This window comes from Natrix helvetica (assembly GCF_964273705.1).
Source record: "Natrix helvetica genome assembly, chromosome: 5".
Classification (NCBI taxonomy): Eukaryota; Metazoa; Chordata; class Lepidosauria; order Squamata; family Natricidae; genus Natrix; species Natrix helvetica.
In genome coordinates, this window is record NC_138551.1 from 76,915,221 (window position 1) to 76,936,381 (window position 21,161).

General features: G+C 40.1%; 1 protein-coding gene across 1 annotated transcript in view; it reads left to right on the forward strand.

Moving 5' to 3' along the window:
- The first annotated feature begins 387 nt into the window (after positions 1 to 387).
- Positions 388 to 21,161, forward strand: part of PLCE1 (phospholipase C epsilon 1) — a 172,248-nt gene continuing 151,474 nt past the window's right edge. The window contains exon 1 of the mRNA XM_081953906.1: positions 388 to 425. The gene's annotated coding sequence lies outside the window, so the exon portion shown is untranslated. The remainder of the gene's footprint in view (positions 426 to 21,161) is intronic.

The following is a 21,161-nucleotide window of genomic DNA, read 5'->3' on the forward strand; positions in this document are numbered from 1 at the left end:
AGCCATCACTGGTATATACTACAGACTCAGAAGTATACCCTAATCTTCTTTAAAATTAAATTAGCCTTTAAGTCAATAAAGAAAGCTATAACCTAAAACTCCAAGACCTATGACCAAAGAAAGAAAGCAAACATAAGGCATCAATCATTTCATCTCACACCAGTACACTGCAAAGTGTTTGTAACGTTCAGTTTTCTGACTCCTGGCAACCACCTAGACTAGTCCCTGCAATTTTAATTGACAAAGGTTTTTTGGGAAAATGGATTGCCCTTGCCTCTTTCCTAGGGCTGGGAGAGAGTGACCGGCCCAAGGTCACCCAGCTGGCTTCGTACCTAAGGCGGGACTAAAACTCACAGTCTCTCAGTTTCTAGCCTGATGTGTTTAACCACTACACCGAACTGGCTCCGGAAGGCCTACATTGCAAGGTAGGATATAATTAAAAAATAAATAGCACATAGAAAAATGTGAATATATTTATATGCCCACAAAAGGGCAGCCTTGGGAGTCCTAAAGAAACGGGGGGGGGGGGGGGGGAACACTGCTCCTAAAATAATCAGAAAAGGAGTTTTTCTTTAGCTGAGTGTCTTTTGTTGGAGGGAGGGAGGAAGGAAGGAAGGAAGGAGGGAAGGAAGGAAGGAAGGAAGGGAGAAAGGGAGGGGAGAACAGGGAAGGCAATGGGAAGGGCAAAATATATTACTTCTCAAAAGGCCTTTCTTTGGGAATATTTTCATGGTCTGTGATGCAAAGATTAACCATAAGAAAGCTCATCGTTTTGTACTATTGTGTCATTATAAAGGAGTCTCTTCCACCAATATAAAAGGAGTCTATGTGGGTTTTAACAATAGCAAATCAGGGAAATGTTCAGCTTGTGGTAATAGGCAATGTAGGCAAGCAACCTCAACCATATTTCTAGCTGATACCCAACTTTTGAAACTCTGCATCATTGGCAAGTAAAATAACTACAGGTATGTTGGTTTCAGTTAGAAATACAAGGTACCATTACAGAACCATTTCTAAAAACATTTAGTAGGGCATATCTTTCTGGAAGGAGCAAATTCTTCTTTTCAGACTTTTATTTTCTTCGCAAACCCATGGCATGTTGTTCTGCAAGATTTTTTAAAAAGATTTGTTTTCATTTGTTCCCTTCTCCTTCCTATCAGATTTATCCAGACATATGGAGCAGTTAATAAAAGTTATTCTATAATCCCTATTAACTTCTCCTGAGGGTAGGCTTGCATCACAAATGTTATTATTACAATTTCCAAATCCCCAGCGCTGGATTCAGCTTAATACATTTGTCAGAAAACAAATAGGCATTTGATAGGGATCCTCTGCAGGCCAAAGACTTTTAAAGGTGCAGCAGACTGAATTACTGGAATGGGGAAGCAGGAGGATTTTGTGGATTTTTTTTTTAAGGGACACGGTGGCTCAGTGGCTAAGAGGCTAAACTTGGCGATCAGAAAGGTCGTTCGTTCGAATCCCTCGTGCCGCGTAACAGAATGAGCTCGCGTTACTTGTCCCAGCTTCTGCCAACCTAGCAGTTCGAAAGCATGCAAGTAGAAAAATAGGAACCACCTTTGGTGGGAAGGTAACAGCATTCTGTGTGCCTTTGGCGTTTACTCATGCCGGCCACATGACCACGGAGACGTCTTTGGACAGCGCTGGCTCTTTAGCTTTGAAATGGAGATGAGCACCGCCCCCTAGAGTGAGGAACAACTAGCACATATGTATGAGGGGAACCTTTACCTTTACCTTTACTTTTATTATTATTTTGGATAGCCCGCATACTGTGCCATTGCTCAAATACACTTCCAGGAGACAGGAGAAGTTGTACCGGAGCTCGTGATAGGGAAGGGTCCTGAGAAAACCTCCAACATATCAACCAACATTCTGGTATTGAAATGTTCTATTTAGAACACACCCATTCCAAAATGCTTATTGAACTGGCTTTCAGAAGGGCAGGCAACATGGATTCTGAGCTGCCATGCATGGCAGTCCCAACCAATGTACTCAGTGCTAAGGGATCCTGGGAGCTGTGGTTCAGCAATAAAGGTGGGATATAAATTAAATAAATAAATATGTAGGGTACTGTATGTTTTTCTTGAAGAGCAATGACTCAGAGCTGTATAAAGCTCCCCAAAACTTATCTACTCCTATATTACTCTTAAAAAGAGCCATTATTTATATATTTTATATATTTCCAGTTAATCCTCAACGTATGAGCACAATTGAGCCCAAAGTTGCTGTCACTAAGTGAGACAGTTGCCTAGTTAATTTTGCTTCATTTTATGACTCTCCTCACCCTAGTTGTTAAGTGAGTCATTGCAGTTTTAAGATAGAAACACTGTTGTTAAGTGAATCTCGATTCCCCATTGACTTTGCTTGTCACAAGGTTGCAAAAGGTGATCCCATGACCCTGGGACACTTTATGCATTTTATGACTTTTTGCTGAGAAACGGCCCATAGCAAACCATTTGTTTGCTTAATGACCACCACCAAAAAAGTCATAAAATTGGGTCAATGACATGGACTCACTTAAGACCATCACGATTTACAACCATGATGGGCAGACTCTGTTACAGTCATAAGTCAAGGACTCTCTATAGTCTGCTATTACCTGCTGATGTTACCATTATATTTATTTTAGCTAAAATATATTTGGCCTTTTAAAAATATTAAATGTATATTTGAAATATCATTGGTGTATACCGGTATTAAATAAAATTTGTTAAAAACTCTCTTTGCCTTTTCAATCCCCCCCCCCCATTTTTCTTCAGTTGAAATGCTCAATTGCAAGCTGAAAAGCTGCAAGTTGATAGCTATGATTGACTAAACTTTAACCTTACATATTGTCTCATAGAAGAAGGTTTGATATTTGATGTAGGTCTTTTTTTAGTGAAATAGGTTTCAAAGAAATCAATTATAGTACTAAAATTCTCAGAAATGTTGTGAAGGGTTTCATTAATATAAATATGGGATATGCCTATTTTATTTACAAATCTTTTCTTAAGTCATGATTGATTGCCTGCTGCAAATATTTGCAAAATACTTATCGTGTCAAACTTCAGGTGCTGGAAATGAGTCAGTCAGTAGTCTGTTCCAAGTTTCAGCTAAGCAAACAAATGCAAACAGGTGTTTTTAGAAAGTTTGCAATGTAATTGACTGAAAACTGTATGTATTGATTTACAGCAGGGGTATGAAACTTGTGGCCCGTGGGCCAGATGTGTCACGCACTGGCCACACCCATGCCGGGTTTAGCGAAGGAGAAAAAGGTCGCAATACGTCACATGATGCCGCCATGATGATGCGGGTTTGACACCCCTGATTTACAGTATCATGTTTAAACAGTAGGGACATAAAACCTACTAAACAGTACATCTGAAATACGAAAGCAAATGCTGTGAAGTAGAACATCAAGCCAAACCTCATGCAATGTTGAATGTCTCGCTGTAGTTTGCATGCACAGGTCAGAATGGAACAACTTGCTGCGGCCAACTCACCAAGGCCAACTCACCCTGGCCAATTCACTGCAGGGCAGCTCGTCACAGCTGGGACTTACTTTACTTTACTTTACTTTTATTTAATTTATAAACCGCGACCTCTCCCAGAAGGGACTCGGGGCGGTGTACAGTCATATTAAAACACAATATAAATACATACAGATATAGATAGATATGGATAAATATAGATGGAGGAGGTAACATATAAACTGTACAATAATAATTAAAATTACAGTTAGAGATACATTAAAAACTACCCCTAAAAAACTACCCCAGAATAAAATGTTTGCCAGGAGGTTAAGAATGGGACTATAAATGGGCTAGGCCAGCTAATTGGAACAGGTGGGTCTTGAGTTTCTGTCGGAAGGAGCGGAGGTCGGTAGTGGTTCTGATATCGGGGGGGGGGAGGTCATTCCAGAGGGTTGGGCCCATCACAGAGAAGGCTCTACTCCTGGGCTCCGCCCGTTGGCATTGCTTAGTGGACGGCACCCGGAGGAGTCCCTCCCTGTGGGAGCGAATTGGTCGCAGGGATGTATGAGGTAAGATGCGATCCCGCAGGTAACTAGGTCCTGTGCCATGGAGCGCTTTAAAGATGGTAATCAACACCTTGAAACGCACCCGAAAAACCACAGGTAGCCAGTGCAGCTCGCGCAGGAGAGGTGTTATGTGGGAGTACCTGGTACTCCCCATGATAGCCCGCGCGGCCGCATTCTGAACTAGCTGTAGTCTTCGGGTGCATCTCAAGGGGAGCCCCATGTAGAGAACTTGCAGGACAATTTAACAAATCTATTTAATTATTTAAAATAAATAAAAAAAATTAAAAAAATTTTTGCCATTCAACTTTCATTCTGTTTCTCCTTTGGCATCCTTTCTTTAATGATTCTATTCCACCATTTATTTAATAATAATGTAACTCTTGTCCTGCGGTGAGTTGGCTACGGTGAGTTGGCCACGGTGAATTGTCGTAGACCCTGTATAGGTAGCCCTTGACTTAATAATGGCAACTGGGGCCAAAATTGCCATCCCTAAGTGATGTGGTTGTAAAATGCAATGTGACATGACCATGTTGCTTAGGGATGGCAGATCCAGCAGTTCTGGTTGCGTTTGCAAAGTTCAGATCATGCAGATCATTAAACCAGGACCTCATGTAGGATCTCATGTGATTGCAACCTCCGACTTCTTGCCAGCTTCCCCACTGCCTGTGGAAAGCCAGCAGGGAATGTCAGAAATTGCAACCATATGTCTGTGGCTCACTGTGATATCATAATCATGGGCCAGGCACCAAGTACCCAGATCACAAACATGCAGCAAGAGGAACATCAAGCTCACCATTTCACTCTCACCAGAAGTTCAGCAAAACAACAGAAGATTAATGAGTTTCTCAGTTATAAATATCCACTCTGAGCTAACTCAGTGAAACTGATGAGACTACTTCTTGGTTCTTGAAGCTATGGGGCTCCATCTGTTTAAAAATATTGACAGGGCCCAGGAAGTGTGACTTTTCTGTTGCTGCACTTGTCCTTTAACACATTGTGCTCCCTAACATTTCATTGGCCTCAATCCCAATGCATTTCATTAAGTTTTTAAAAAGTGGATATTTATCTGGACCAAACAAGTTGGGTGGTTAATTCAGCCTGTGAGATGGATAATTATTTACTAATGATTTGTGTTATCCTCCATTGTCATTATGTGTTTTTGTATTATTCTTGACGAGTATTGAATTGTTAACCCTGTTAGCTACTGAGAGTCACAGTTGCAAATAGAATAAACTGAATTGACTCAAAAGGATATCAAAAGGACATCATCATCATATCATTATGAAATGTTAGCCCTTATCAGAAGATTACTATATCATACATAGAGCAACTAACCTTTGCTACATGACACTGTTCAATTGATTGCACATCTCCAGCTTCAAAGAAGCAATAATGTGTGCAGTAAATTCTCAGCCATTCTAATTTCTCAGCACATCTTGAAACAGATATTTCTTTCATCTCTGAGCTACCACTAGGTGTTAATTTTTCCTGTATCTGTGGGTGTCCTTTTTTCAATAGGACAGACTGCCTATGTTTCCCACCTCTCAGCTCACATTCCTCAAGCTAAATTTGGACAGAGTCCTCGTGTGTTATAATGCTAATATAAAAAAAGTCAGCAAACATGTAACACTTGAAAGCTGTGTAGGGTCAACACACTTCACCAGCAATTTTGATATATCACCACTGAAGTGCAGTCATCGTAGTTCTGAAAAGGAATTAGCTGATCACACTCAAATTCATGAATATATGAAGGGGCCCAGTGACTAGGGAAGTGGGATTGAAACTGCTTTAAAGCTATTTCCCTTTTATTTTACTTTTTTTGCATTATGAATTCACCGAGAAGCACAGGAGGGGAGTACACTCTAGGGCCTTCCTCAATTGCACCTAACAATAGTACAGAGATGCCCAGGCAATATTTTTGTTTTTGTTTCTGTTCATTGTGATGTTGCCTTCAACAGTGAGAACAATTAACCGGTAGAACATCTTGCCTTCAGAGACTGTAGGTACTCCATCACTGGAGACTTTTAAGAAGAGGGTTACTATATCCACATGGAGAGAAGTAAGTAGTGGGCTACCACAAGGCTCCATGTTAGGCCCAGTACTCTTCAATATCTTCGTAAATGACTTAGATGAGAGAATAGAAGGGGAACTCATCACATTTGCAGATGACACTAAACTGGCAGGAATAGCCAACACCCCAGAAGACAAGCTCAGGATCCAAAAAGATCTTGACAAACTCTGAACAATGGGGCCTATTCAACAAAATGAATTTTAATGTGAAGAAAAGTAACGTTTTACATTTAGGCAGGAAAAAATTAAAGATAAAAGTACAGATTAGGCAAGACCTGGCTCAAAAACAGTAACTGTGAGAGGGACCTTGGAGTCCCAGTGGATGTTCACCTGAATATGAGCCAGCAGTGTTCAGCAGCAGCTGAAAAAGCTAATACAATTGTATAAACAGAGAGGCATAGAATCAAGATCACGTGAAGTATTAGTACCGCTTTATAAAGCCCCAGTAAGACCACACCTGAAATGCTGCAACCAACTTTGGTTACCATACTATAAAAAAAGATGTTGAGACCTTGGAAAAAGTTCAAAGAGCAACTAAAATGATGAAAAGCCTAGAGATTAAAACATGAAGAACGGCTACGGGATTTGGGTTTGGCTAGTCTAAAAAAAAAGAAGAATTAGGGGCAACATGACAGCAGTATTCCAGGACTTGAGGGGCTGCCACAAAGAAGAGGGGGGTCAAAATGTTCTACAAAGCATCGGAGAGCAGGACAAGAAACAATGTTTGGAAACTAAGCAAAGAGAGAAGCGACCTGGAATTAAGGAGAAACGTCCTAACAGTGAAGACAATTAACCAATGGAATAGCTTGCCTTCAGAAATCATGGGTACTCCATCAGTGGAAGATTTTAAGAAGACACTAGACAGCCACTTATCTGAAACAGTATAGGTTCTCCTGCTTGATCAGGGGGCTGGACTAGAAGACCTCCAAGGTCCCTTCCAGCTGTATTCCAGTCTCTACTTTGAAAGAGATTGGATAGCCACCTGTATGAAATGTTGAGCAAGGGGCTGGACTAGAAGACCTCCAAGGTCCCTTCCAACTCTGTTATTCTGTTATTATTCTATTATTCACCCCCAACCTATGACTGATATATATTTAAATCACCCTTACTGTACCATTCTTCATCTTTCTCCCCTTAACCAGTAAGTACCCAATGATATGCATCCACCAAGGGTAGAGTTAAAAAGAAGAGTGAGCCCTGGTCTTTTCCAGAGCTTCATCTTTGTCTCAAAACTGAGAAGGGATGGTGAACAGTCTGGCAAGTAGTTTACATTTAGTGACTAAATTGGTTATAGATTCTCAGTAATTGGTTGGATCCTCATCCAAAAGTCTTTCATCCAGAATCTACATCATTCACAAGGCTTCTTTGTTTCTAGTTCCTAATCTCTATGGTCTGATTATATGTATGTATGTATGTATGTATGTATGTATGTATGTATGTATGTATGAATGATGTATGTATGTGTGTGTGTATATATATATATATATATATATATATATATATATATATATGTATGTATGTATGTATGTATGTATGTATGATGTATGATGTATGTGTGTGTGTGTGTGTATATATATGTGTGTGTATATATATATATATATATATATATATAATATATATATATATATATATATATATATATATATATATATATATATATATATATATATATATATATATATATATATATATATATATATATATATATATATATATATATATATATATATATATATATGTTTGTGTTACAACCCCTGGTATGACCTAATATGGGAGGGAGCTCACTCCTCCCTCTTTCTGTCCTTTCGGCTCATCACAGAAAACCATCCAGGCAGAAACCCATATTTTTATTTTTAATGTTGCCTTTTTATATTTGTGTTGTATTTGTGCTGATAAAATAAAGGGAGACTAGTATAGATCCATTTCGAGCTATTTAGCTCTCATCAGCTAGCCATACCCTTACTGGGATTCGAACCTGGGCTGTATTATACACTAGGCAAGAGTTTTAGCCACTATGCCACAGGCTTCTCCTCCTTTATCAGCTGAGCCAGGGAAATAAGTATGTGTTTGTGTTACAACCCCTGGTATGACCTAATATGGGAGGGAGCTCACTCCTCCCTCTTTCTGTCCTTTCGGCTCATCACAGAAAACCATCCAGGCAGAAACCCATAATATATATATGTATGTCTTTGGTTGTTCGGGTTTTCTCCCGCGTAGAATTGGAAGTATTTTCACGATGTTTCGATGAAGTCTCATTCATCATCTTCAGGCTGGTGCTTCCGGCTTGGTGCTTCCAGGAGCAATGTGAGATCTCAGCCGGTTCCTCTTTTTAACTGCCAGTGGGGGTTTGAGCTGATTGGGTGGGAGCTTGGCTGCATTCTGATTGGGTGGAGGTGTATTCTGATTGGTAGGGGGCTTGGCTGTGCTCTGATTGGATGGGAGTTTGGCTGTGCTCTGATTGGATGGGGGCGTGTTCTGTTTGGGTGGGGGCCTGGTTGTGCTTGTGTTAGTCTGAGTTGCTAATTATGTGTGTGTGTGTGTGTGTGTGTGTGTGTCTGTGTCTCTGTGTGTGTGTGTGTATATTCTTTCTACTTTATCCCAAACAAAAGCTTCAGCACTACATCTCCTTGATTGGTCTTCATTTTCCATTCCCCATCTTTGTTCTGAAAGTGCTGTCTGACAGAGTGCTGGGTTATCTATCCTACCTTTGTAGTAAATTAGGTAAAGCACAGAAATTACTGTGTGGGTGTAGGTGTGTTTGTAGATTTTAGATTAACAACTGTGGGAAACAGATCGCTGTTCATGTAGCTTCAAAACCTTCCCTAGAAAAATAAAATTACTTTCAGATGTACCAAGCTATAGTTTATGTTGCTTACACTTGTCCTGATCAGTTAGAATCAGTTTCTTATTTTAAAAATGGAATATGTAAATGTTTCTTTTAACACATTGAACACATTATTGCACTGCATCAGAAAATTAAGATTTTTTTTCTCATATATTTTCATAGATCCTGAGACTGTTCCTGTAACAAATTTGGTTATATGGGTAGTCCTCAACCTATGACCACAATTGAGCCGAAAACCTATGTTGTTAAGTGAGAAATTTGTTAAGTGAGTTTTGCCCCATTTTACAACATTTCTTGTCACATTTGTTAACGGAATCGCTGCAGTTGTTAAATTTGTCACACGGTTGTTAAGTGAATCTGGCTTCCTGATTGACTTTGCTTGTCAGAAGGTCACAAAAGGGGATCACATGACCCTGGGAGACTGCAACAGTCCTAAGTATGAACCAGTTGCCAAGCATTTGAATTTTGATCACATGATGGGGGTGCTGCAAAGGTTGTAACCGTGAAAAACGACCGTAAGTTGCTTTTTTCAGTGCCGTTGTAACTTTGATTGGTCACTAAATGAACGGCTGTAAGTTGAAGTCTATGTGTAACTTATTCCGCACAACTCTGAAGAGATACTTTGCTCTTATCATTTTGAGAGGCATTTGTGGTTGTGGGAACCACCTAAACCATTGAGGGCTGCATCAGAGTTGTGTTTGACCTTGGGGGGCTGTGGTGGGCGTGACCATGTTGTGCGTGGCCAGCTCGACATCACTAGTGTCGGGGGAGCCTGTGGTGGCCTGAGTGCTCTGCCAGAGAAAACGGGCTCCTGGACTCCCTTTTCATCTGTCCCTCCACCTCCTGCAACCCTTTGCCAGTTTCCAGGGCAGGCCTGCAGGCCAGATCTAAGCACCCCATGGGCTGGATCCGCCCCCCGGTCCTTGAGTTTGACACCCCTGCCCTAAATAATCTTTACCTCTTGGTGCCAGGCTTCTCTGAGGCCTGTTTAGTGCTCATTTTGATTTCAAGTGCTCATATGACATTGGCATAATGACTTTTGTTTACTGTCACTGTTACATCATTCTGGAGCTGCTTATTAAGGTGTTGACATGTTTTTAAATGTTTGCATATGTTTTATAGTTTCATTAATATTTTTTTCCCAGACACCTCAGCACTTAGCACTCCTCTCTTAAGTATCTGGGGAAACTCTTCATGTTGCAGACAAATACATTTGGGGAATTAAAAAGAAACAAATGTGCATTATACTGTAATTAAACATGTATAAAACGCTCTTTAATATCTTGTCTCTGGAAAATTTGGCCTATTCCTGAGGAAGACAAGATTTATGAAGACATTTATGAATTGTCTTCATAAATCCCCTGGCCTTCTGAAATAAAATCTCTTTTGGGAATGTCACTTTTTATCCATTACAACACACCCTGGTCTTCCCTCGGAAGAGGCAGAGGCGTCTTGACCTAGGCTGCACTCCTCAATTTCTGATGAGTCATTCTTGTTTTTGAGCTTCTCCTAATCTGGTTGCTATAAACTGATGGAAAATGCTAATCATTTCTCCGTGTTTTGGTACTATAGTAAATCTTTTAAACCGTTTTGGACTTCGGCTTAAATTGAACCATTGTTTGTTGCCAGATACTCCTGATGGTAAAGTTTTATTAGTGAAAAAACAAAGATGGAAATACTGTTACACCCACAGGCAATATGTGAACGTCTTATACCAGGGGTGTCCAAACTTGGGAACTTTAAGACTTGTGGACTTCAACTCCCAGAATTCCCCAGCCAGCATGGCTGGCTGGGGAATTCTGGGAGTTGAAGTCCACAAGTCTTAAAGTTCCCAAGTTTGGACACCCCTGTCTTATACTGTATGGAGGGAATTCTCAATATACAACAATGGAGATCAGAATGTTGGTTTTGGTTGTACATCAAGGCACCCTGGATCTGATTTTTCAACCATTTTTACAGCAGTTGTTAAACAAATCACAGTCAGTAAGTGAATCCATTCTTTTCAATGGTTACTATTATTCTTTTTCCAGTTAGACTACAAGGCTCTAAAGTAAATGCAAAATGGGATGCACAAGGATCTGTAGAAAGTCAGCACCCACCCACCCTCCTAGAGAGTGAAATATATTGGGGAATATGAAAAAGATAGGATAGAATATTTCCCCTATAGGAGAAATGGGGGGGGGGGGGAATCTTAAGGGAGGCAGACACCAGCCCCAGTCTCCCTGCCCCAAGCAGAAAATGAGGAGGCCAGCTTTTAGAAATTCAGATTTGGTAATCCATTCAGAAAGACTGGGTCAGACAGATACTCCAGATAAGCAATACAATTAGACAAGCCAAAGTTGACAAGATTAGCTCAGACAAACACCTAGGATTTGCATTTCCCCTTCTGCCTATAGAGCCAGCCACAACCCCATAGGAATCTGACAACAGCCATTAGAATATTAAAGGACATGTTCTTGCAACAAGAACAGGAATCTCAAATACAAAGCCCAAAGAAGGTATAAAACCCACCCAATTCTCAACTCCATTTTGTCAGCTGTCCCAGAACTGCACGCTGTGTGTGTGTGTGCATGTTGGTTCTGTTCACCAATAAAAAGAATCTTTCTTTTCAATCAGCCTCCATTTATTCCAGGTTTGGTCCTGGACCTGGATTTTTCTTCCAACAGATCAAAAGAAAAAGGCCTGATTCAAACATTGCATGAATGGGACTGAAGCCGATTGTGACAAAGCTGGAAGACATGGTCATACCTGCAGCAACTATTTAAAACAGCAATTCTTTCATAAAATTTTTATTATGGTAGCATTTGATAACCTAGCATTGCCCCATGGCTCTAACAGCGGTTTAAAGTCCACAATCAAGTCATTTTATGGGGCAAGCAAGTCATTTTATGTTCACAGGAAGACAGCCAATCATGCACAGTACTGATACCTGTAAAACAACTGCAGGCATTCACAGAAAAGGATACACTCCGTAAGACGAGATAACAGGCTCTTCCATCTTAAAGGGATAATATCCTTATTCCACAGTTTCAAAACAAACTGAAAACAGAACACGCAATAGGGGATTGTACAACATTTAAGTTCTGATTGGCTAAAGCTGGACTAATGTGACAAAAAAAAAGTTTGTTTGAAAAAATGTAATTCCTAACAGATACTGTATATAACATATGTGATGCATTATTGTTATATTATTAGAAATAGCAGCAGTAATAGCCAAATTCAGCAGACCTACATTCTTTTTCCTTTTCTTGAATAGTGATTTCTTGGGAAACTTTATAGAAAGCAGTGCAAGAATTCTTACTTCAAATCAACTACTCAGTATTTGAGAAAGGCAATAATGACCTCTGAATGTAAATGAAATATGGCACTTACTGGGGGGGGGGGGGACCCGCACCCACACCCCCATTTGAATGATACTTCTACTTTGAAATACAATACGGAATGAACTTCGTACATATTAGGGTGAAATTCTGTAATAGATTTTCATACTCAGCATGTTGTTATCCTATTATCAGATTCCAGGTCTCTGGTGGCATCCTCATAGCCTGGTAATATCTGTAAAATCTATCAATTGCCTTAATTTATTTACCTAGAGTGCAAGAATACACACACATGCACATGCACACATACACACACACACACACACGCACATACATGATTCTTGTTACCTCTGACCGCAGATGAAATCAGGTACCCTTTTTGCACAGAGGTTTTCCACTTCTGTATAACTGTAGAACATACAGTATCTTGCTCAGAGAAAGATTTTACAAGGAATTGCACTCCACACTAATTCAACCCTTAATAGATAAAAATTTAAATGGGGTGAACTTGTTGTGGGCTGCATAGAAAAGCTTGACTGTGATGCCAGATCTTTTCTGTTTTAATGTATTTATTTTATTGTACTGTAGATAGATAATGGGTTTTGAGCCATTCAGAATTTGACTCAAGATGGGTGGCATATAAATGTTTTAGAGAGAATGGGAAAGATGAAGAGAGGATGGATGGATAGTAGATAGATAGATAGATAGATAGATAGATAGATAGATAGATAGATAGATAGATAGATAGATAGATAGATAGATAGATAGATAGATAGATATAGTGGTGGGATTCAGCCACTTAGCACCTATTCGGGAGAACCAGTTGTTAACTTTCTAAGCAGTTCAGAGAACTGGTTGTTTTAAGAAATCTTATTTTGTTTTTTTCCCACTTTATAGGGCTAATCCTGAAAGGAAGGCAGGAAGGAAACATTGTTTTTTTTTTCTAGCTTAATCTTTATTGCCCTGATTACAGAAACTGCCTCTCTGGTTGACCCTTATTACATTGTAACAGTTAATACATACCTGTATTATTAAAATAAGTATTGTTTCCTAACAACTTGTTCTTGACAATGGGTTTAAGCTCATGTACTCAATGTATTTATACCATCAAATTCAGTATTCACACTCAGCTTTCACTCCCCAGTTTTTAATCTTGCCCTGTTAATGTTGCTCTAGTAGCAGCTCTACTACAGTATCAAGTACACATTTACTAGGACATGTGTGCAACACATCTGGTCTACACCACATGCAGATTTAATGTGTAATAATAAAAGCTGGTGAAAGCAGGTTTTCTTTGGCTTTATCTGGGTAATTGGCAGTTATATATTTCCTTGGCAGCCTGAATTTTTATTGCTAATTTGAAATAAAATTAAAAACTTGGAAACCACATCATTTCAGCTGTTTTAATGTGATGCATTCAAATCTTACTCATCTATGCAATGATATAACTCAGATGTTCTTGCATTCATTTGAAAAAAAAATCTACTGAACTTTTCCAACTTACATTTTCCACTTCAGAACATTATTTTAACAGTTATATACACATTTTCTTGTCTGAGTAATATGTATGTTCTGCAGAATATGTTCCAGAGCTCTATACTGTACAGTTTTGTCAAAAGCCATACATGAACCAAGAGTATAAATTTATCTAGTTTTTTTTACTGGGAATGTCAGTGAGATATCTGGTAAGCTTATGTTGAATTCAAGGATATTTACATGTTATAGCAGCTTTATTATTTCATAGGATTTTTTTTCAGCTTTAGGTAAGATGTATCATCAAAGGTCAGTTTCCCCAATTCAGTTCCATACCGAAATCTTTAACATCCCAATTATCATTAAATGGCAAAAAAGAAATACCTACAATTCTAGTTTTGTGCTGCCCTTTATGGACTCCTTTTAAATGTATTTTTGGCTTTTAATGACATATAATAGGGAAGTACTCAAAAAAAGTGAAGTGGAATCAAAATTATATCATTTTTAGAATGAAGCTGGTTCAAAATAAATCCATTGAATATGTTTATTACGATCCTCCCCAGATATGTTCTAATATAATAGCAGGTTATATTAGAAATTTCAAGGGGATCCTTGAATTTTTAGAGGAGATCCAAGGAATACAATTAAAAATTTTAGAAACTGCTATACCATATGGCTTGAGGCTTCCAGCTGCACGCCCTTGAAATGATTCATTTTATAGCAATGGGTGTTGTCATGATGAATTTGTAGCAGTGTTTACTACCAGATAAAATTGGTGATACTATTTTTTTTTTAAATGGCAGTGGTGCAATTTTTTTAAAATAAATAATTCTTTTCCTGCTCAGCTTCCTTGATTGCTGAACAGTGTTCTGCTTGGAAGGTAGAAATGTGACCCATTTAGAGACAGCAACCTGCTACAGGTAGTCCTCAAATTATAATAGTTCATTTAGTAGCCATTCAAAGTTATGATTGTTTTTCACAGTTACAACCTTTGCAGCATCCCATCATCATGTGATCAAAATTCAAATGCTTGGCAACTGATTCATACTTATGATTGTTGCAGTCTCCCATGGTCATGTGATCTCCTTTTGTGACCTTCTGACTAGCAAAGTCAATGGGGAAGTTAGATTCACGTAACAATCGTGTGACTAATTTAATAACTGCAGTGCTTCAGTTAGCGAATGTGACCAGAAAAGTTGTAAAAATGGGACAAAACTCAACAAATTTCTCACTTAGCAACATAGGTTTTGGGCTCAGTTGTGGTCGTAGGCTGATGAATACCTGTGTAACCAAATCTGTTACCGTCTCAGAAACTATGAAAATATAGGAGAGAGAAAAAATCTAAATCTTCTGATGCTGTGCCATAATGTGTTAAAAGAAATAAAATTCACATATTCCATTTTTACAATAAGAAACCCATTCTAAGTGATCAGGACATGTGTAAGAATTTCATACTTACAAACATTGTGTCCCCCCCAGGGTCGTGTAATCAAAATTTGAATTGGCCACTGGCCCATACTTATGGCGGTTGCAGTCCCAGAATCATGTAATTAACTTTTGCGACCTTCTGATAAGCAAAGTTGATAGGGAAGCCAGATTCACTTAACAACCAGGTCACTAAGTTAACAACTGCAGTGATTCATTTAACAACTGTGGCAAGGCTCTAAAATGGGACACATCTAACTGAACAAATGTCTCACTTAGCAACAGAAATTTTGTACTTAATCGTAAGTCGAGTATGTTTGGACTCGAGTAAATATGCATTCAAATTCACCATTACTGTGCTTCCTCAGGGACTTTCAACCATCAACATTTGGCTATGCAGGCACATGTATCTCTTCCAGTTCCACGCATTATCATGTTGTTATCAAGTTGTGATATAAAATGTTTCTGAATTCACGTGGTCAAAAAACGTATTCATGTTGCCACAGACATATCGCCACGCTGAAATTTCAAGGAGTGAGTATCTGCTTAATGTTTAGCAGGTCTTTAATTTCAAACGAAGTTTGAAATACTGAAAAAAAAATCTGGAAAAAATGAAAATAGCTGCTTAATTTCTTTAGAATTTTCAACTAAATATTAGTCCCATTTGTTGATCTTTGATACTTATTTGTATAAAACAAGTGTGAATATGCCTTTTATTAGACCAGTTAGAAACTTTTAATTTACATAGATTTATTCTATAAATACATATAGAATATAGTATTGAATAGGGGATATGGTGACCTAATGGTTAAGCAACTGGGCTTGTTGATCAGAAGATTGGCAATTCCAGACCCAAGCACTGTTCTTGCCCCAGCTCCTGCCAATTTAGCAGTTCAAAAACCTGCATATGCAAGTAGATAAATAGGTACCACTTTTGTGGGATGGTAACAGCATTATCCGCCCCATTGGCATATAATCATGCTACTACATGGGGACAGAAGTCATGTCTTCAGATAACACTGGCTCTCAGCTGTGAATAGGAAATGAGCACCACCCCTTAGGGGAAATTTTTACCTTATTCTATTGGAATACTTGAAAAGCTTTCAAGTTGCATAGATTTATTCTTCTGAGCAATTGAAATGGTTACTATACCCCAAAAAAACCTGTTTTATGTATTAATACAGATATGTAGTTAATTTTGACTGTAGTATTATTTTAAGAATGAAGCATTTATTTATTGGACTAATAAGGCCACCCAACTCCAATAGTTATAAAATGTAAATCACTAACAAGATATGCCATATTTTTGGTGCACAATATCATATTTATTACACTGTCCCTGACAATCGATACTACACATGGCACACAAGTGTTCGTGTTTGGGCTAGCGTACACAACAATGTGACTCAAGCTATGAGAACTATTTAGGAAATGACATGCTTCAGATATCTAGTAAAAAGAATACGCAATGAATGAGCCTAAAAACAGTGATTGAATTTAAATGTTTGACTAATTTGTTTGTATCCTGCCTGTATTATTGTAACAAATAACTCCAGGTGGGGAACATATCCAATATAGCTTACTCCTATTTTTGACGACAACAATGCTGTGATATGAATTGGGCTGTGTGAAAGTGATGGGACTAAGGTGTCCCAATTTCTAGCCTGGGACTTTAAACCCTAGACCCGTGATGGTGAACCTATGGCACGCGTGCCCAAAGTGGCACATGAAGCCATGTTGCCCAGCACGCATGTGGCCTTGCCTGTTTGTCTTCCAGATTTCTGGCACGCAGACGTGCACAACGATCGGCTATCCTTCACGTGCATGGCAGTGCCCAAAAAAGGTGTGCACATGCGCGCTGGCTAGCTGATTTTTAGGTGTGCATGCGAGCCAGAACCCGGAAGTTCAGCTTTTCCGGAGCCTGATCCTTTCACGCGTGCGGCAGTGTTGAAAATCGGCCTGTGCATGTGCGCCAGCCAACTGATCGTTGGGCGTGCATGCGCACTAGAACCTGGAAGTTTGGCTTTTCTGGAGCATGGCCTTGACAAGCACACGTGTGCGCATGCGACGTTTCTGCACAGACTTTTTGGCACTCAGTGATGAAAAAGTTTGCCATCACTGCCCTAGGCCAAGCTGGCTCTAATTAATTAATTGATCAAAGTTAGTGATTCTTAAAGCAACATCTTCCTTTTTCTCATTTTTCTTTCTTTCCCTTCCCCTTCTTTTTATTCTTTTTGCTTTAAAAACATTAGCAGTTCATGCCATCTGGTCAGTGTATCCCTTTATGATTCTCGAAAAGGGAACAGCGGTTTCTTGATGTTCTATTAACAAAAGCAATCAGAAACAGTTTGTTACATTGGTTCATACATACCATCAATTTGCTAGAATTATCTCTGTTTCTCAATCTCATCAACTTTGAGATGTGTGAGCTTCAACTCCCAAAATGATGACTAGGGAATTCTGGGAGTTGAAGTCTACACATCTTAACATTGCTGAGAGTGAAAAACACCGTTTACAAGAAGTCTCCAGCATACACCAAGTTTCCCAATTTTCATTTCTGGAAATGAAATGGGTTATCATCACAGGTTTTTCTAAAACTCCACAAGATACCAAGCTAATTAGAGTAATTGGAAGTTGCTGCTAAAGAATGCCAAACCACAATGTGAAATCAGATAGGTCACTAGGAGTTTGATATCACAAGATCCAAAATGGATGTGGCTAAAGAGCTTAAAGGAGGCCATCAAACATTCAGTCACATCCTGGCTACCTCATTGGTGACAGCTGTCAAACTGATCCTTGTGCAGAAATGGAAAGCAGCAGTCCACTAGAAATAGCACAGTGGCATGCAAACTTTTAGGAAATCAGAATGACGAACAAATCAAAGCATACCATTGCAAATAAAGACTACAATCTTTTATATACTTACCACACCAGATTTATTTCAAAAACGTGTGGGGCTGTGCAGTAAAACATTAAATCAGCATCAAGTTAGATGATGTAAGTCCATTAATTCAGTAATCAAAATTACTACAAAGGGGCATTATAATATTTTAATTAGTCAGTATGAACAACTTGCTTCAGCCTAACATATTTCAATATCTTGCCAGCTAGTAGCTCCTACTGAAATTAATTCAAGTGGGAGAATTAAATGCGGTCTCACATTCTTTAATTAATAATATTTGAAAGCACTTCACTGTAAAAGGCCCAGTTCTGCTCACTTTTTAAAAATTTACGTTTTATTTGTAAAGGTTCTTATATCTCATTGATTTGTAACGTGCCTGTTCATCTAATCCTAAAGTACAAAAATGAAATTGCTTTCAGAAAGCAGACAATAATTATCATTTCATCAACTGCAGACTGACAGTCTCACTTCTCAATAAATTGGTTAATATTTGTCAATCATCTACATTGTGGAAATACTGTTTATGTATAACAATGAAGTAGAACTTTACAAATTCAGACCCCCTTCATGTTTTTTTTTAATATTGGAGGGGAATATCATAAATTAAATGTACACCCCAAGGGCAGCGAAGGAGGTTATGTTGATGCATAATCAGGACAAACCACTGTTTGCATCCATCTGTAAAATATTCCGAATTTATCAAAATAAAATGACTTTTTTTTTTGCCTGCAATCAGCGTTAACATTTCTGAAATCTAAGTTCCCAAACCGCTATACAAGATCTTGGGCGCTTTCTCTCTCTCTCTCCCTCCTCTTATTTAATGGGAGTGGGGGGCGGTCTTTTAAATGCAAAGATGCTCCGTTCCGCCAACTCCTAGTTTTCCATGAAACAGATGGAAACTTGACAATATCCCCTCGTTCTGCCCCCTGAGTTCTTGTGGCTCACACAAGCCTTTCTTCTCCCGGTTGGCAAGGGCGCACAATAGTGGCGCGCTTGTGCGTGCTCCACTTTTCAACCCCGGTCCCTGAATCGAGCCATTGTTTTCTGCTGCGATAGCCTGCTTATTTTTTTTCCTTTTCCCCCAGAAAAAAACAGGGGGGTAAAAGAGGCACCTTGTGTAAAAGTTGCTGGGAAGGCTGGGAAGGGAAGGCGAAGGAAGCCCCACCAAAACTGCGCAGCGCTGTAGCCCCGCTCGGTCGCCGAGCGCGCAGGACGCCGAGTTGAGTTACCTCAGACATTCCAATGGAGTGAGGCAGCGGCCGGCCGCGCGGCTCCGTGCACCAGTCGCCGCTTCTCTTCTGCAGCCGCCGCCGCCGCCGAGCGAAAGAGAGGAAGCGGCCAGTTCTCGTTCCGCGGGCGACAGGTCAGTCTACGGATCTTCCTTCGCTGGCTCACTTCCCCTTGCGAGGGTGGGATGCAACAACGCCCGGGGAGCAGCTTCTTTTCTGGCCAAGATTGCGGGGCGTTTTGATCGCTGGTGGAAGGGGGAGAAAAAACCCCAACGACCATCCCACTGAGACCGACCTCTTAAAAGCTTCAGGCGGGCTGTGCCAAGAGGGCGCGAAACTGAGTTCGCGATCCCTGGGTGGTTTTTTTTTTTTTTTTTTTTTGCGGAGGGTGGGTGGGTTTCCACTCTTCAGATTCCCCCCTCCCCCAAATTTATCCTTGCTGGATCCTTTCCGCGCTCTTCAAGCATGGGGGGAAGTTGCTACTCTTCAAATTAAAACTTTTGCATGTGGAGGCAAGAATGCGCGCGAGAACGAAGTTCGACCTTGCAAGATGCAAACTTCAGGATCGCGCTTATGTTTGCAGATGGGGCGCCGGAATGCAAAGCGGTGTGTGTGTGTGTGTGTGTGTGTGTGAATCCTCGCAGAAGGATTCCTGTTCTTTCTTACAGGATAATGTGGGGTTGAAATTGTGATTTGAGAAAGAGGGGAGTAGACGCGGGTGGAGGTAGCCGATTGGGGGAATTCCTTGGCGCGGCGCGTTATCTGGAAACGGGTACTCCCAGAAACAGCGGGAGATGCGACTCCTCTCCTCTCCGTGGAAACGAGCCCGGCGGGGCGTGGGAGAGGAAGCGTCTGCATACTCGTGTTTTAGCCGGGCTGGAGTGGGGGGAAGTCCCGGAGGAGCAATGCTTTAAGGAAACGCTATAAACCAGCCCGGCTTTTACTTTAGGATTTCCACCATCTTGCAGGTGCCTAGCCTGGAGTAGAGAAGTCCCTCCCTCCTCACTGTACTGTATAGTAAATTAGGGGCTGTATTAGGGGCGGGATCTGATGGGCTTCAGGACAGTAACGGGGAGATCTTTACAGTTTCTGCCTCCCTGTCACTGAAAGCCAGAGTAAGGAAGGAGGCTTTGAAAATCCCCCCCTCCCTTCGCCCCTTGTATGATTGCCAAGTCGATGCGGAGAAAGAAAATCGGTTTGTGGGGTGTCCGGACACGTAATGCGGGGGGATGACGCAGGGTCTGCTTAAGGACAATGGGGCACTTCCCGAAGAGGTAGGCGTTTGTGAACTTACTATGTGGACTCAGCGTCTGGCACCCTAACGCTTAATGCCTTGGGGTGGCTTTTGAAGCGCTCCTGTTGGGAAGGGAAAGCATTTCTTGAAAAGTTTTTTTTTAATAAATAAATGTACTTTCTCTTGCCTGGATCAAAAGTTAAGGCAGGAGGGATATTGAATTTAAGGGGTTCTTTCTCAAAAGTAGCTTGCAGGGAGGGTGTTACATTGTTCTTGTGTGTTTTACAGCTCTTCTTTACAATTGCTGTTTTTCTGCAGGGGATATGAATATTTTTAGTGGGCAATTTTTGGCATCTTAGGCATCCTTTTCCCAATATGATGCGTTTTTTGGTTTTCAGATTGAGGGTGAAAAAATATTGTGGATGTGATCTATGATAACATTAGTGATGAACGGTCTACAGCTCTCCCCCCCACCTCCCCATCTGCGTCCTTTGCCTATGCCAGTGAATATTCAGTCAGTATCAACTCACCAAAACATTCTGGTCTACTGATAAATTAAAATCAAAGTTCATGATAGAACAGTATTCTTGCTTGAACTGGATAGTTAGAAAAAGAATAATAATTCAT